This window comes from Calliphora vicina, chromosome 2 (assembly GCF_958450345.1).
Source record: "Calliphora vicina chromosome 2, idCalVici1.1, whole genome shotgun sequence".
Lineage (NCBI taxonomy): Eukaryota > Metazoa > Arthropoda > Insecta > Diptera > Calliphoridae > Calliphora > Calliphora vicina.
This window is the reverse complement of record NC_088781.1, coordinates 129,218,616-129,233,665: the sequence shown is the minus strand read 5'-3', so window position 1 is coordinate 129,233,665 and position 15,050 is coordinate 129,218,616. Positions and strand designations below refer to the sequence as shown.

At 31.3% G+C, this 15,050-nt stretch overlaps 1 protein-coding gene and 6 non-coding genes across 7 annotated transcripts in view; all 7 read right to left on the bottom strand.

The window, feature by feature from the left end:
• CenG1A (Centaurin-gamma-1A) overlaps positions 1-15,050 on the bottom strand; it is a 357,592-nt gene that overhangs the window by 224,170 nt on the left and 118,372 nt on the right. The window lies entirely within an intron of this gene.
• Positions 10,649-10,771, bottom strand: TRNAL-CAA (transfer RNA leucine (anticodon CAA)). Its single transcript has 2 exons — positions 10,734-10,771; positions 10,649-10,693 (listed from the first exon to the last, which is right to left on the bottom strand). It is a non-coding gene; the product is annotated as a tRNA-Leu (tRNA).
• TRNAL-CAA (transfer RNA leucine (anticodon CAA)) lies at positions 11,072-11,195 on the bottom strand. The gene is made up of 2 exons: positions 11,158-11,195; positions 11,072-11,116 (listed from the first exon to the last, which is right to left on the bottom strand). It is a non-coding gene; the product is annotated as a tRNA-Leu (tRNA).
• Positions 12,214-12,337, bottom strand: TRNAL-CAA (transfer RNA leucine (anticodon CAA)). The gene is made up of 2 exons: positions 12,300-12,337; positions 12,214-12,258 (listed from the first exon to the last, which is right to left on the bottom strand). It is a non-coding gene; the product is annotated as a tRNA-Leu (tRNA).
• Positions 13,031-13,154, bottom strand: TRNAL-CAA (transfer RNA leucine (anticodon CAA)). Its single transcript has 2 exons — positions 13,117-13,154; positions 13,031-13,075 (listed from the first exon to the last, which is right to left on the bottom strand). It is a non-coding gene; the product is annotated as a tRNA-Leu (tRNA).
• Positions 13,331-13,454, bottom strand: TRNAL-CAA (transfer RNA leucine (anticodon CAA)). Its single transcript has 2 exons — positions 13,417-13,454; positions 13,331-13,375 (listed from the first exon to the last, which is right to left on the bottom strand). It is a non-coding gene; the product is annotated as a tRNA-Leu (tRNA).
• TRNAL-CAA (transfer RNA leucine (anticodon CAA)) lies at positions 14,724-14,847 on the bottom strand. Its single transcript has 2 exons — positions 14,810-14,847; positions 14,724-14,768 (listed from the first exon to the last, which is right to left on the bottom strand). It is a non-coding gene; the product is annotated as a tRNA-Leu (tRNA).

Here is a 15,050-nt window from a genome sequence, read left to right as displayed (position 1 = left end):
TAAATAAATAAAATTCCTAAATAGCATTGTTTTTTTAATAGAAAAATGTAATTTGTTTAGCATGCCATTCATTTATTCCACCCACTACTTATTTTGTTTTGTGTTGCTTATTACATTACAGTTGTTTTTAGGTTTTGCTTAGAATTTTAATGTTGTTTTAATTACTAAATAGTTTAATTACAAACTTAAATAAATACAATAATAAAAACATACGTAAATCAGAGGCTGGTTAAAGAATGGAATTTGCCCTTTAAATACGTACTAGATACACACCTTTTTTACAGTAAACATTATTGTTTAGAATATAAATTTAGCGATAACTTTAGTTTATTCCTTTAAAATTCCAGCGATAACTTAAATCTTTCAATAGAAAATTTATCGTTAACTTTAGTTTCTTTAGAAACATAATTCAACAACAATAAAAATTCAATTCTAGTTCAGTTCTAGTTCAGATTCTAGTTCAGATCTCAGTTCAGACTCAAGTTCAGATTCTAGTTCAGCTTCTAGTTCAGATTCTGGTTCAGATCCTAGTTAAGATTCTAGTTCAGATTCTGGTTCTAGTTCAGATTCTAGTTCAGTTCTAGTTCAGGTTCTAGTTCTGGTTCTAGTTCTGGTTCTAGTTAAGATTGAGGTTATAGTGCAGGTTCTAGTTCAGGTTCCAGTTCCAGTTCAGGTTCTAGTTCAGATCCTAGTTCAGATCCTAGTTTAAGTTCAAGTTCAGATTCTAGTTCAGGTTCTAGTTCAGGTTCTAGTTCAGGTTCTAGTTCTGGCTCTAGGTCTGGCTCTAGGTCTGACTCAAGCTCAGTTCTAGTTCTAGTTCAGGTTCTAGTTTAGATCTTAGTGCAGATTCTAGTTCAGATTCTAACTCAGATTTTAGTTCAGATTCTAGTTCAGATCCTAGTTTAAATTCAAGTTCAGATTCTAGTTTAGATTCTGGTTCTAGTTCTAGTTCAGGTTCTAGTTCAGGTTCTAGTTCTAGTTCTGGCGCTAGGTCTGGCTCTAGCTCAGTTCTAGTTCAGGTTCTAGTTCAAGTTCAGTTCTAGATCAGGTTCTAGTTCAGGTTCTAGTTCAGGTTCTAGTTCAGGTTCTAGTTCTAGTTCAGGTTCCAGTTCAGGTTCTAGTTCAGGTTCTAGTTCAGGTTCCAGTTCAGATCCTAGTTCAGATCCTACTTTAAGTTCAAGTTCAGATTCTAGTTCAGGTTCTAGTTCAGGTTCTAGTTCAGGTTCTAGTTCAGGTTCTAGTTCTGGCTCTAGGTCTGGCTCTAGGTCTGACTCAAGCTCAGTTCTAGTTCTAGTTCAGGTTCTAGTTTAGATCTTAGTGCAGATTCTAGTTCAGATTCTAACTCAGATTTTAGTTCAGATTCTAGTTCAGATCCTAGTTTAAATTCAAGTTCAGATTCTAGTTTAGATTCTGGTTCTAGTTCTAGTTCAGGTTCTAGTTCAGGTTCTAGTTCTAGTTCTGGCTCTAGGTCTGGCTCTAGCTCAGTTCTAGTTCAGGTTCTAGTTCAGGTTCTAGTTCAGGTTCTAGTTCAGGTTCTAGTTCTAGTTCAGGTTCCAGTTCAGGTTCTAGTTCAGGTTCTAGTTCAGGTTCCAGTTCAGGTTCTAGTTCAGGGTCTAGTTCTAGTTCTGGATCTAGGTCTGGCTCTAGCTCAGTTCTAGTACTAGTACAGGTTCTAGTTCCGGTTCTAATTCAGGTTATAGTTCAGGTTCTTATTCAGGTTCTATTTCAGGTTTCAGTTCAGGTTCTATTTCAGGTTCAAGTTCAGGTTCTAGTTCAGGTTCTAGTTCTGGCTCTAGGTCTGGCTCTAGGTCTGGCTCTAGGTCTGGCTCTAGCTCATTTCTAGTTCTAGTTCAGGTTCTAGTTCCGGTTCTAATTCAGGTTATAGTTCAGGTTCTTATTCAGGTTCTAGTTCAGGTTCTAGTTCTAGTTCAGGTTCCAGTTCAGGTTCTAGTTCAGGTTCCAGTTCAGGTTCCAATTCAGGTTCTAGTTCAGGTTCTAGTTCAGGTTCTAGTTCTGGCTCTAGGTCTGGCTCTAGCTCAGTTCTAGTTCAGGTTCAGGTTCTAGTTCAGTTCTAGATCAGGTTCTAGTTCAGGTTCTAGTTCAGGTTCTAGTTCAGGTTCTAGTTCAGGTTCTAGTTCAGGTTCTAGTTCTGGCTGTAGGTCTGGCTCTAGCTCAGTTCTAGTTTTAGTTCAGGTTCTAGTTCAAGTTCAGTTCTAGATCAGGTTCTAGTTCAGTTCTAGTTCAGTTCTAGTTCAGTTCTAGTTCAGTTCTAGTTCAGTTCTAGTTCAGTTCTAGTTCAGTTCTAGTTCAGTTCTAGTTCAGTTCTAGTTCAGTTCTAGTTCAGTTCTAGTTCAGTTCTAGTTCAGTTCTAGTTCTGTTCTAGTTCAGTTCTAGTTCAGTTCTAGTTCAGTTCTAGTTCAGTTCTAGTTCAGTTCTAGTTCAGTTCTAGTTCAGTTCTAGTTCAGTTCTAGTTCAGTTCTAGTTCAGTTCTAGTTCAGTTCTAGTTCAGTTCTAGTTCAGTTCTAGTTCAGTTCTAGTTCAGTTCTAGTTCAGTTCTAGTTCAGTTCTAGTTCAGTTCTAGTTCAGTTCTAGTTCAGTTCTAGTTCAGTTCTAGTTCAGTTCTAGTTCTGTTCTAGTTCAGTTCTAGTTCAGTTCTAGTTCAGTTCTAGTTCAGTTCTAGTTCAGTTCTAGTTCAGTTCTAGTTCAGTTCTAGTTCAGTTCTAGTTCAGTTCTAGTTCAGTTCTAGTTCAGTTCTAGTTCAGTTCTAGTTCAGTTCTAGTTCAGTTCTAGTTCAGTTCTAGTTCAGTTCTAGTTCAGTTCTAGTTCAGTTCTAGTTCAGTTCTAGTTCAGTTCTAGTTCAGTTCTAGTTCAGTTCTAGTTCAGTTCTAGTTCAGTTCTAGTTCAGTTCTAGTTCAGTTCTAGTTCAGTTCTAGTTCTGTTCTAGTTCAGTTCTAGTTCAGTTCTAGTTCAGTTCTAGTTCAGTTCTAGTTCAGTTCTAGTTCAGTTCTAGTTCAGTTCTAGTTCAGTTCTAGTTCAGTTCTAGTTCAGTTCTAGTTCAGTTCTAGTTCAGTTCTAGTTCAGTTCTAGTTCAGTTCTAGTTCAGTTCTAGTTCAGTTCTAGTTCAGTTCTAGTTCAGTTCTAGTTCAGTTCTAGTTCAGTTCTAGTTCAGTTCTAGTTCAGTTCTAGTTCAGTTCTAGTTCAGTTCTAGTTCAGTTCTAGTTCAGTTCTAGTTCAGTTCTAGTTCAGTTCTAGTTCAGTTCTAGTTCAGTTCTAGTTCAGTTCTAGTTCAGTTCTAGTTCAGTTCTAGTTCAGTTCTAGTTCAGTTCTAGTTCAGTTCTAGTTCAGTTCTAGTTCAGTTCTAGTTCAGTTCTAGTTCAGTTCTAGTTCAGTTCTAGTTCAGTTCTAGTTCAGTTCTAGTTCAGTTCTAGTTCAGTTCTAGTTCAGTTCTAGTTCAGTTCTAGTTCAGTTCTAGTTCTAGTTCAGTTCTAGTTCAGTTCTAGTTCAGTTCTAGTTCAGTTCTAGTTCAGTTCTAGTTCAGTTCTAGTTCAGTTCTAGTTCAGTTCTAGTTCAGTTCTAGTTCAGTTCTAGTTCAGTTCTAGTTCAGTTCTAGTTCAGTTCTAGTTCAGTTCTAGTTCAGTTCTAGTTCAGTTCTAGTTCAGTTCTAGTTCAGTTCTAGTTCAGTTCTAGTTCAGTTCTAGTTCAGTTCTAGTTCAGTTCTAGTTCAGTTCTAGTTTAGTTTAGTTTAGTTTAGTTTAGTTCTAGTTCAGTTCTAGTTCAGTTCTAGTTCAGTTCTAGTTCAGTTCTAGTTCAGTTCTAGTTCAGTTCTAGTTCAGTTCTAGTTCAGTTCTAGTTCAGTTCTAGTTCAGTTCTAGTTCAGTTCTAGTTCAGTTCTAGTTCAGTTCTAGTTCAGTTCTAGTTCAGTTCTAGTTCAGTTCTAGTTCAGTTCTAGTTCAGTTCTAGTTCAGTTCTAGTTCAGTTCTAGTTCAGTTCTAGTTCAGTTCTAGTTCAGTTCTAGTTCAGTTCTAGTTCAGTTCTAGTTCAGTTCTAGTTCAGTTCTAGTTCAGTTCTAGTTCAGTTCTAGTTCAGTTCTAGTTCAGTTCTAGTTCAGTTCTAGTTCAGTTCTAGTTCAGTTCTAGTTCAGTTCTAGTTCAGTTCTAGTTCAGTTCTAGTTCAGTTCTAGTTCAGTTCTAGTTCAGTTCTAGTTCAGTTCTAGTTCAGTTCTAGTTCAGTTCTAGTTCAGTTCTAGTTCAGTTCTAGTTCAGTTCTAGTTCAGTTCTAGTTCAGTTCTAGTTCAGTTCTAGTTCAGTTCTAGTTCAGTTCTAGTTCAGTTCTAGTTCAGTTCTAGTTCAGTTCTAGTTCAGTTCTAGTTCAGTTCTAGTTCAGTTCTAGTTCAGTTCTAGTTCAGTTCTAGTTCAGTTCTAGTTCAGTTCTAGTTCAGTTCTAGTTCAGTTCTAGTTCAGTTCTAGTTCAGTTCTAGTTCAGTTCTAGTTCAGTTCTAGTTCAGTTCTAGTTCAGTTCTAGTTCAGTTCTAGTTCAGTTCTAGTTTAGTTTAGTTTAGTTTAGTTTAGTTCTAGTTCAGTTCTAGTTCAGTTCTAGTTCAGTTCTAGTTCAGTTCTAGTTCAGTTCTAGTTCAGTTCTAGTTCAGTTCTAGTTCAGTTCTAGTTCAGTTCTAGTTCAGTTCTAGTTCAGTTCTAGTTCAGTTCTAGTTCAGTTCTAGTTCAGTTCTAGTTCAGTTCTAGTTCAGTTCTAGTTCAGTTCTAGTTCAGTTCTAGTTCAGTTCTAGTTCAGTTCTAGTTCAGTTCTAGTTCAGTTCTAGTTCAGTTCTAGTTCAGTTCTAGTTCAGTTCTAGTTCAGTTCTAGTTCAGTTCTAGTTCAGTTCTAGTTCAGTTCTAGTTCAGTTCTAGTTCAGTTCTAGTTCAGTTCTAGTTCAGTTCTAGTTCAGTTCTAGTTCAGTTCTAGTTCAGTTCTAGTTCAGTTCTAGTTCAGTTCTAGTTCAGTTCTAGTTCAGTTCTAGTTCAGTTCTAGTTCAGTTCTAGTTCAGTTCTAGTTCAGTTCTAGTTCAGTTCTAGTTCTAGTTCAGTTCTAGTTCAGTTCTAGTTCAGTTCTAGTTCAGTTCTAGTTCAGTTCTAGTTCAGTTCTAGTTCAGTTCTAGTTCAGTTCTAGTTCAGTTCTAGTTCAGTTCTAGTTCAGTTCTAGTTCAGTTCTAGTTCAGTTCTAGTTCAGTTCTAGTTCAGTTCTAGTTCAGTTCTAGTTCAGTTCTAGTTCAGTTCTAGTTCAGTTCTAGTTCAGTTCTAGTTCAGTTCTAGTTCAGTTCTAGTTCAGTTCTAGTTCAGTTCTAGTTCAGTTCTAGTTCAGTTCTAGTTCAGTTCTAGTTTAGTTTAGTTTAGTTTAGTTTAGTTTAGTTTAGTTTAGTTTAGTTCTAGTTCAGTTCTAGTTCAGTTCTAGTTCAGTTCTAGTTCAGTTCTAGTTCAGTTCTAGTTCAGTTCTAGTTCAGTTCTAGTTCAGTTCTAGTTCAGTTCTAGTTCAGTTCTAGTTCAGTTCTAGTTCAGTTCTAGTTCAGTTCTAGTTCAGTTCTAGTTCAGTTCTAGTTCAGTTCTAGTTCAGTTCTAGTTCAGTTCTAGTTCAGTTCTAGTTCAGTTCTAGTTCAGTTCTAGTTCAGTTCTAGTTCAGTTCTAGTTCAGTTCTAGTTCAGTTCTAGTTCAGTTCTAGTTCAGTTCTAGTTCAGTTCTAGTTCTAGTTCAGTTCTAGTTCAGTTCTAGTTCAGTTCTAGTTCAGTTCTAGTTCAGTTCTAGTTCAGTTCTAGTTCAGTTCTAGTTCAGTTCTAGTTCAGTTCTAGTTCAGTTCTAGTTCAGTTCTAGTTCAGTTCTGGTTCATAAATTTTTGTTTATTTTTTTTAATTTTTGTTCTGAAAACAACAAAAATAGTGCTAGTTTGTGAAAGAAGGAAGGGTGCCTCGAATCTACATTTGTAGCCCCATTCACATATATTTTTTGTTTGCTCTCATTTGTCTGTATACTTGACCTCAATGACAAGTTTTAAATGCAATTATTTCACACATTTAGATACGACATTGCCACCTAACGTTGCGACTCATTAGTCGCAAATACGTATTTTAGTTATTTTAGAACAAAATGTAATTTTGCAAACGTAATTTGTTTCCAAAACTGAACAAAAGTCATTTGTTATCAATTTGAAATAAAACAAAAAAACAGACAAGAGATAAATATTTATAGAAATATGTACATACACCATTAGCGTAAATAATGGGTAAGTATGTTTGTTTATAAATACGTTATCTTTGAAATGCAAACTAGATTAAGTCTAAAAACAAATGTAATTCATTGATTATTTGTAATCAACTGAATTCAGGCGGTCATATAAATAAAATAGATTGTTTTTGTATTGATTTTTAGCGTATAGATTTTATAGCAATTGTATTGTTTTAGTTGCTGTTATTTTTTTTTTTTTTTTGTTTAGCTTTTTGGGGGAGCGGCTTCACAATCAAAAGCCTTAGCTGGCAAAGTCAAGTTCATTGACAAGCATACGCTTGACTCCATGAAACAGCAACAGTCAGCACATGCTGGTCAAACAACTATTTGTAGTGCTGCTTTTTTGAAATATTTTTATGGCATGTTTTATTTATTTATACTTGTATAAATAAAGAATTTATTTAGTTGAGAAATAAAAATAATAATAAACTTTTACTTAAAGCAAATTTACTCAAGTTTAGTCAAACAAAATGATAATGATGATGACAACTTAAACATCACTTCACAATAAACAGACAGCAATAAAATTATAGAAAAAAAAGGTAACTTAAACAAATACGGCACATTACTAAGCAGGCACAGTGGGGCTGTTTAATAAAACTGCTTAAAAATATTAGAACTTTGTATATATGATGCATTAAACACATTCAGCAGTAGACTACCGACTACAAATATATATATATTAATTCCTGTTGTTCCTATAAGGAGCATAGGGCCGTACCGACTACAAATGCCGCTGCCACTATTGTCGCCGTGTAGTCAGCTCCTTAATTATTTTGAAAAATAACAGCAACCTCGTAAATATACTTATAAACCGAAATAGAACATTCTAGTTCTGTCCGTTCGATAGATAATTCATGAAACTACTAAAAGGGATGTTTAATAAAGTGGCTTAAAAATATTAGAACTTTGTATAGAAGATCTATTAAACACATTCACGACAGCAGGCTCCCGACTACAAGACTACAAATGCCGCTAGTAAAAATTGTCGCCGTGTAGTCAGCTTTTTGAAAAAGGGCAGCAACCTTGTAAAAATACTTATATACCGAAATAGAACATTCTAGTTTTGTCCGCTAGATATGTAATTCATGAAACTACTAGTAGAGCTGTTTAATAAAGTGGCTTACAAATATTAAAACTTTGTATAGAAGATGTATTAAACACATTCACGACAGCAGGCTCCCGACTACAAGACTACAAATGCCGCTAGCAACAATTGTCGCCGTGTACTTAGCTTTTAAATTATTTTGAAAAAGGGCAACAACCTCGTAAATATAATTATATACCGAAATAAAACATTCTAGTTTTGCCCGTTAGATAGATAATACTGTGTGTAATTTTATAAGTCATGGAAATATACGGGCACCACTACGTGATAAAAGACCAAACAAAAAGACCCGTGTCTTCCAGTTTTGACCAAAGTCATGCAAAAAAGTGATTATTTTCTCAGGATCATATCTTGCAAATAGTTCGGAATTTTGATTTACTCTCTGAGGCAAAGTTGTAGCCCATGTCATAAAGAACAAAAATTGTGAACATATAAAATCAAAGAAACTTCATCTTCTAGATCAAAATCGCAAAAAACTTCAAAAAATTCGAAATAAATCTAGAAATTATTTTTTTTTTTAAAACTGCCTAAAAGTATGCTTTAGTTTATAATAATTTAATAGTTTATGGGCCAAAACACTTAATTCCTTTAGTTAAGAATCATTCCTAGGAAGTTCATATGTTCTAGAAAGTTGTTTATTGAGATCTTAGGTACATTTTTGTAGTTGATTGTTTTCTTGAATTTTGAACGGTTTGTTACGTATGGACCTGAACAGGGGTAAAAGATACAAAAAAATCAAAACAAAAATTTTTTTAAGTTTTTTGCTATTTTGACCTTGAAGATGAAGTTTTTCTGATTTTATATGTTCACAGTTTTTGTTCTTCATGACATGGGCTACAACTTTGCCTCAGAGAGTAAATCAAAATTCCGAACTGTTTGCAAGATATAAGGCTGAGAAAATGATTACTTTTTTGCAAAAATGACACCGAGGTCCCAAATCTTTGGAGTCCCATAAAAAAAAAGTGCATGACTTTGGGCAAAACTGGGAGATACGGGTTTATTTTTTTGGTCTTTAAATAATCTCACTATTTAAGTAGTATTTTTTGTCCCACTGTTCATGTGTACTCAAACAGTCATTTATCAAAAGTGGCTTTTTGGTAGATTTTTTTTTGTTAGCTGCTACTTACTTTATTTGGTAATAGTTGACAATATAATACAATAAAAAACTGAACAACTTAAATCAACATGTTTAAGTATATTTGTTGTTAAGTAGATGTTTTTTTCTGGCTGAAGTTTAAGTGCTAAAACAGATTTTTTTTTTTTTGTATAAAACAGTTTTTATTTATTTTGTATTTTATATTTGTTAAAAATTAACACATTTTGTTTGCCAAAGCGCAAATATTATAATTTTGTTTTTAAAATTAATTATCATGTTTTTAGATCAATAACGTAAGCATTTATTTTCGATAAAATGGAATAAAAATAGCTAATTTTGATTACAAAATGATTGCAATAGGAAATAAAATGAGTTTATATAAAGCGTAAAATAACGCTTTGCTAAGCGACAAATAACGCTTTACAAATTTGCACAAATAATCAATTGTAAACATAAAATGTACTAAAAAAGAATAATTTTGGACATCAGAATGATGGAAATATTATAGCAAGTGATTTTGGGAAAAGCGTAAATTGTCGCTTTGCTGCGAAAATCGAAAATTTTCAAGATTGTAAATAAACTTAATTATACCCTACCATACTTTCTTACTTGTTTTTTTTATGATTTTCTATAAAAAATATCGATTTTTAGCAAAGCGAAAATTCTCGCTTTGATAAGCGTAAAATGTCGCTTTGCTGAAAATGGAAAATTTTGATAAATTTTTAATTGCACATGATTAAGATTGTAAAAAACTTAATTTTTATGATTTTCTACAAAAAATATCGATTTTTAGCAAACCGAAAATTGTCGCTTTGATAAGCGTAAAATTTCGCTTTGCTGAAAATGGAAAATTTTGATAAATTTTTAATTGCACATGATTAAGATTGTAAAAAACTTAATTTTTATGATTTTCTACAAAAAATATCGATTTTTAGCAAAGCGAAAATTGTCGCTTTGATAAGCTTAAAATTTCGCTTTGCTGAAAATGGAAAATTTTGATAAATTTTTAATTGTACATGATTAAGATTGTAAAAAAACTTAATTTTTATGATTTTCTACAAAAAATATCGTTTTTTAGCAAATCGTAAATTGTCGCTTTGATAAGCGTAAAATGTCGCTTTGCTGAAAATGGAAAATTTTGATAAATGTTTGATTGCACATGATTAAGATTGTAAAAAAACTTAATTTTTATGATTTTCTACAAAAAAAATATCGATTTTTAGCAAAGCGAAAATTGTCGCTTTGATAAGCGTAAATTATAGCTTTGGTGAAAATCGAAAATTTTCATAATTTTTTGATTATACATGATTAAGATTCTAAATGCACTTCATTTTTGTATGATTTTCTACCAAAATTAACGATTTTTAGCAAAGCGTAAAATGTCGCTTTGCTGAAAATGGAAAACTTTCATAAATTTTTAATTCCACAAAATTAAAATTCTAAATAAACCTAATTTTTTGTATGATTTTCTATAAAAAAATTCTAGTTTTCTCGAAATTTCAATAGAAAATGAAAGTAAATTTAAGGAAAATTGGGATTTTTTTTTTAAATTTTGAATGAAATTGTTAAGTTTCCTATTAAACATTTTGATTATCATTTAATTTTCTAGTAATTTCATTAATCCCCTCTATTTTCATAATTAATAAAGACAAATTTAAATTCTTTTCAAGTTTAAGTTAACTTCTAATCACCTTCTAATGGATTTATTCCTCTATGAAATGGTTTACTTTTTCATATAATTGATTTATTCAATTTATTTTATTGTATGCAATAAATGACCAATTTTGTTTTAAATAACTCTACAAATTTGCTTAATTAACCGTTGGCTTAATTAAAAATGCAAAATTTACGCTTTCTTAGAATACTAATTATAACTGAAACCACCACCAAGAACAACATCACACAAATATGTATATATTTATTTTAATTAAAGTTGAATATTTAATACAAAATGTCAATGACTGCCAAAGTGATGAGTAAGACATTGCTTATTTGGGGTTTATTAATGTACAACAATAAAAACAAATTTAATAAAGAACATTTAGCTAAAGACAAATTTTGGAGAACAAAAATGAATTGAAAATATTATTGCAAATTTTGTTAATTGGTTTTAAAAATATTTTTAAATTTTCTTATTTATTAAAAAACAATTAAAAAGATTTAAAAAAAAAATCTTGTCAGAAGTGGGATTCGAACCCACGCCCTCAGAGAGGACCAGAACGCTCGAGAGTACTTTGTTGGAACAAAGCAAGTTGTAACACTTGAGTCTGGCGCCTTAGACCGCTCGGCCATCCTGACTTGTGAAATATGAACGGAAATTCCCAGTGCTATTAGTAACGAAACAAAGTACTTACTATTTAGGTGAAAATCATTTAAAAAATAATTAAAACTCCAAAAAATTTCATGAAATGAACCGAAATTTTAACTCAAATTTTTTGCACAAAATTCAATTTGGATAAGAATATTATATTGGCCGACAAATCTTTAAAATGTATCTGAATAACAAAATTCAATTATAATTATTAAATTCACCAAATTATTATATTTTTATCATAAAAAAAAAAAATTTGTTTGTAGAATTTAAAAAAAAAAAATTCTTGTCAGAAGTGGGATTCGAACCCACGCCCTCAGAGAGGACCAGAACGCTCGAGAAACACTTTGTTGAAACAAAGCAAGTTGTGACACTTGAGTCTGGCGCCTTAGACCGCTCGGCCATCCTGACATGTAAACGTGGCATGCCAAAGCATGCACAAGAAAATAATGACAAGTTTTAGTTAACACTACGAGGGTTATATGGAAAGTTTTAGCAATATATAAGACAAAATTTTATAATTTTTTTAAATGACCTAGTGAAAAGACAAGCTAGATAATAAAAAATATTTTGTAAATGAGCAGAAGAATGTTATATAAATTTAGTACATATAAACAATTTTCAATTAATGAAGTATAATTACAACAAATTTATGTTTTCAGTGTCCTTCAGTTCTTACTACACTCAGGTCTCGTTTTATGCGATAGATGCGTTCCAAAAAAAATCGCATAAATTGAATTCGCATAAAACGGTACTCCAGCTTCATATAAAAACTAATGATTCGTTCCAAAATTCTGAAAAACCGCATAAATTCAAATTTTAATTAAAAAACCAAAGCAAAATCGCATAAAAAAATCAACAAAAATATAATTATTTCATTTATTTAAACAATAAAAACAAAAACCCTTTAAAAAAAATAAACAAAAATATAATATTAATTCATTAATTACAGAAAAAACAGAAAATGATCCAAGAATTAAGCTAAAACATTTTTTATGCAAATTCTGTAAATATGTATGATCAATCTGAATGACTGAATAATTGTCGGCATCGCTTAGGAATTGGTTCAACGTCACTTTCATCACTAGATGATATAATCATATTGTCATCATATTGTAAAATAACATTTTCATCAGTAGAACTAAAAAAAAACATCTAAAATTTTAAAATCTATTAAAATTCCAAAAAAATCGTTAATTTAAAAACCGCATAAATTTGAATCCGCATAAAAAAAATCCGCACAAAACGAGACCTGAGTGTAATTTTCTTTTTCATATTAAAAAATCAAATAATTTCTATGACAGCAGATATTGTAATGATTTTTTGTTTGTTTTTGAGTTTGTCTTTCTTTTTTTAACTTGTTTTTATCTTGTATTTAAATAATTAATTCGAATTAAATAAATTCGTAATTAATAAAAAAAAAAATTCTTGTCAGAAGTGGGATTCGAACCCACGCCCTCAGAGAGGACCAGAACGCTCGAGATATACTTTGTTGGAACAAAGCAAGTTGTAACACTTGAGTCTGGCGCCTTAGACCGCTCGGCCATCCTGACTTGTGAAATATGAATGGAAATTTACAATGTTATTAGAGATACAACAAACCACTTCTTATTTTAATGAAAATAATTTAATAAGTAATCAAAATTAAATGGAAACAGAAGGTTTACAAAATTGTAAAAAAATTTACTGATTCGCAACAAAAGAATCGTAGATATTGAATGACTGCAATTTTCAAACAATATTTAAGAAATTGTATTTGATTTTCCAGTTGATGTTTATTCAAATAGCGTCTCTGATAAACTGACTCACGACTGCAACCTCTGCCACTATTTATAACACTGCCATCTGCACTCTAGATTGCTCTTTAACTGTCAAAGTTCGAATATTCTAGATCATACGCCATCTGTGGTGTACTTTCTACAATGTTCTTTAACTGAATATTCGAATTCAAACAGCGTTGCCAACTTACGATCAATGGTCAACTGAAAGCTTTTATTTAATAATGCCCACAGTTATGTTACAGTTTGCTATTACAGCACTGTTATTTGAAAGCATTATGCTACTTTTAAATGAACCCTTAAAATCGTTATATTTGAATTCAAGTACAATTTCGTAACAATATTTAATGTGCAAAAGTTTGTTTTTTACAATTTCTTTGTTTTTTAATTATTACTTCATCAAAGTTTTGATTGTGTTTTAATAAAAAAAACATTTTTTTAATTAAAAAAATTTTCAAAAAAGATTCTTGTCAGAAGTGGGATTCGAACCCACGCCCTCAGAGAGGACCAGAACGCTCGAATACAACTCTGTTGGAACAGAGCAAGTTGTAACACTTGAGTCTGGCGCCTTAGACCGCTCGGCCATCCTGACCTGTAAAATCTATCTATATCTAATATTAATAAATATTGGCAAGTTCTGGGGAAAAAAATATAATTTAAAAATTGTATGTCGGAGTTAGGCTTGAAGCCTAACTCCTTTTGGGATAGTTGTGGCTAAAAATAGATATATAAATAGTTTAAAAAGTTTGAGATGTACAAAAAAATTCTTGTCAGAAGTGGGATTCGAACCCACGCCCTCAGAGAGGACCAGAACGCTCCAGAAACACTTTGTTGGAACAAAGCAAGTTTTAACACTTGAGTCTGGCGCCTTAGACCGCTCGGCCATCCTGACTTGTGAAAGTGGCGTGTCTAAAGATGATGTCATACTTGAGGTAGTATAACATACGAGGGTTGTTCTAAATATTTCAGAGAAATGGATTGAATCTGGAATATTATTTTTTAATTAATGGTTTATTGTAAGAATTTTCATAGCAAATATACAAGGGAAGTAAAGTAAACATATTAAGAGCCATTATTACAACTTGCCTTTATAGTTAAAGGTAACTTTAAGCAATAGAAAAAGGTACCCTTAAAGTTAACTTTAACTATAAAGGCACTAAATCTCACAAATTACAATATCACTCAATATGGAGACTTTTTATCAAAGCCTGCTAAACAAATTTGTGGTATTTAAGAAGAAATTCAAAATAAAAATGAGAAAAATAATTGGCCAAATTTAACGAATAATTTTGTTTTTTTTTTCAAATCAAAACTCGATTAAGAATCAATTAAAAACTAAAAGGAACAATTCCACAAATTTTACAAAGAAGCTAAATCATATAAAAGTCTTGTCGCATTGTATAAGATGGAAAATTTTGATAAGTTTCGGATTCTACATAATTAAGAAAATAAATAAGCTAAATATTTTTATATAATTCTTTAGAGTTTTCTCAAAATTTTCTAAAAAAATAAGTAATCGAACAATTTTCAATAGAAAATTTAAATTTAAGCAAAATTTTCTATAGAAAATCAAAGTTATTGATAAAAATTTGTATAAAAAATTTAAATAATCTGCTAATTTTCAATAGAAAGCTTAAAATAAAAATTTTTAGCATAGTGTAAATTGTCGCTTTGATGAGCCTAAAATGTCGCTTTGCTGAAAATGAAAAACGGTGATATATTTTTGATTCCACATGATTAAGATTGCAAATAATTCTAGTTTTTGTATAATTTTCTACAACAAATCTAGATTAACCAAAATTTTCTATACAAAATTAAATATATTTTTAACTAAAATTTAAAAGAAAAATTTTACACGAATTATTAATTCATATTACACAAAATATAAACTTTGTACCAAATTCTCCTTAACAAATTTAGCTTTGTTAAGAAGAAATTTAACAAAATTGAAGGCTAGAAGATTCATAAATTTAATAATCTTTAATTCAACTAATTTATTTATAAAGAAATTAATTTTAAACACTAATAAAATCCAATTTTAAAGTGCGATTCAAACTTATAATCTTTTAAAAAATAAATAAAACTATTAAAATATATAATAATGATTAAAAAATAAAAATTGTGTATAAAAAAACATTAAAAATTTCACAAAAAAAATTCTTGTCAGAAGTGGGATTCGAACCCACGCCCTCAGAGAGGACCAGAACGCTCGAATACAACTCTGTTGGAACAGAGCAAGTTGTAACACTTGAGTCTGGCGCCTTAGACCGCTCGGCCATCCTGACCTATACGAATCAACAAACTAAAAACACACACACTACACAAGCAAAAACAACTATACAACAACAACAACGAAAAACATACACTGCAAGAAAAGCAGCAGCAACAATAACAACACAAATCAAAACAAACGACAACAAAATAATTGAAGAAGATGTACGAATAACATCTTCGTGTTTACTACTCTTCATCGTTGATTTATTCTCTG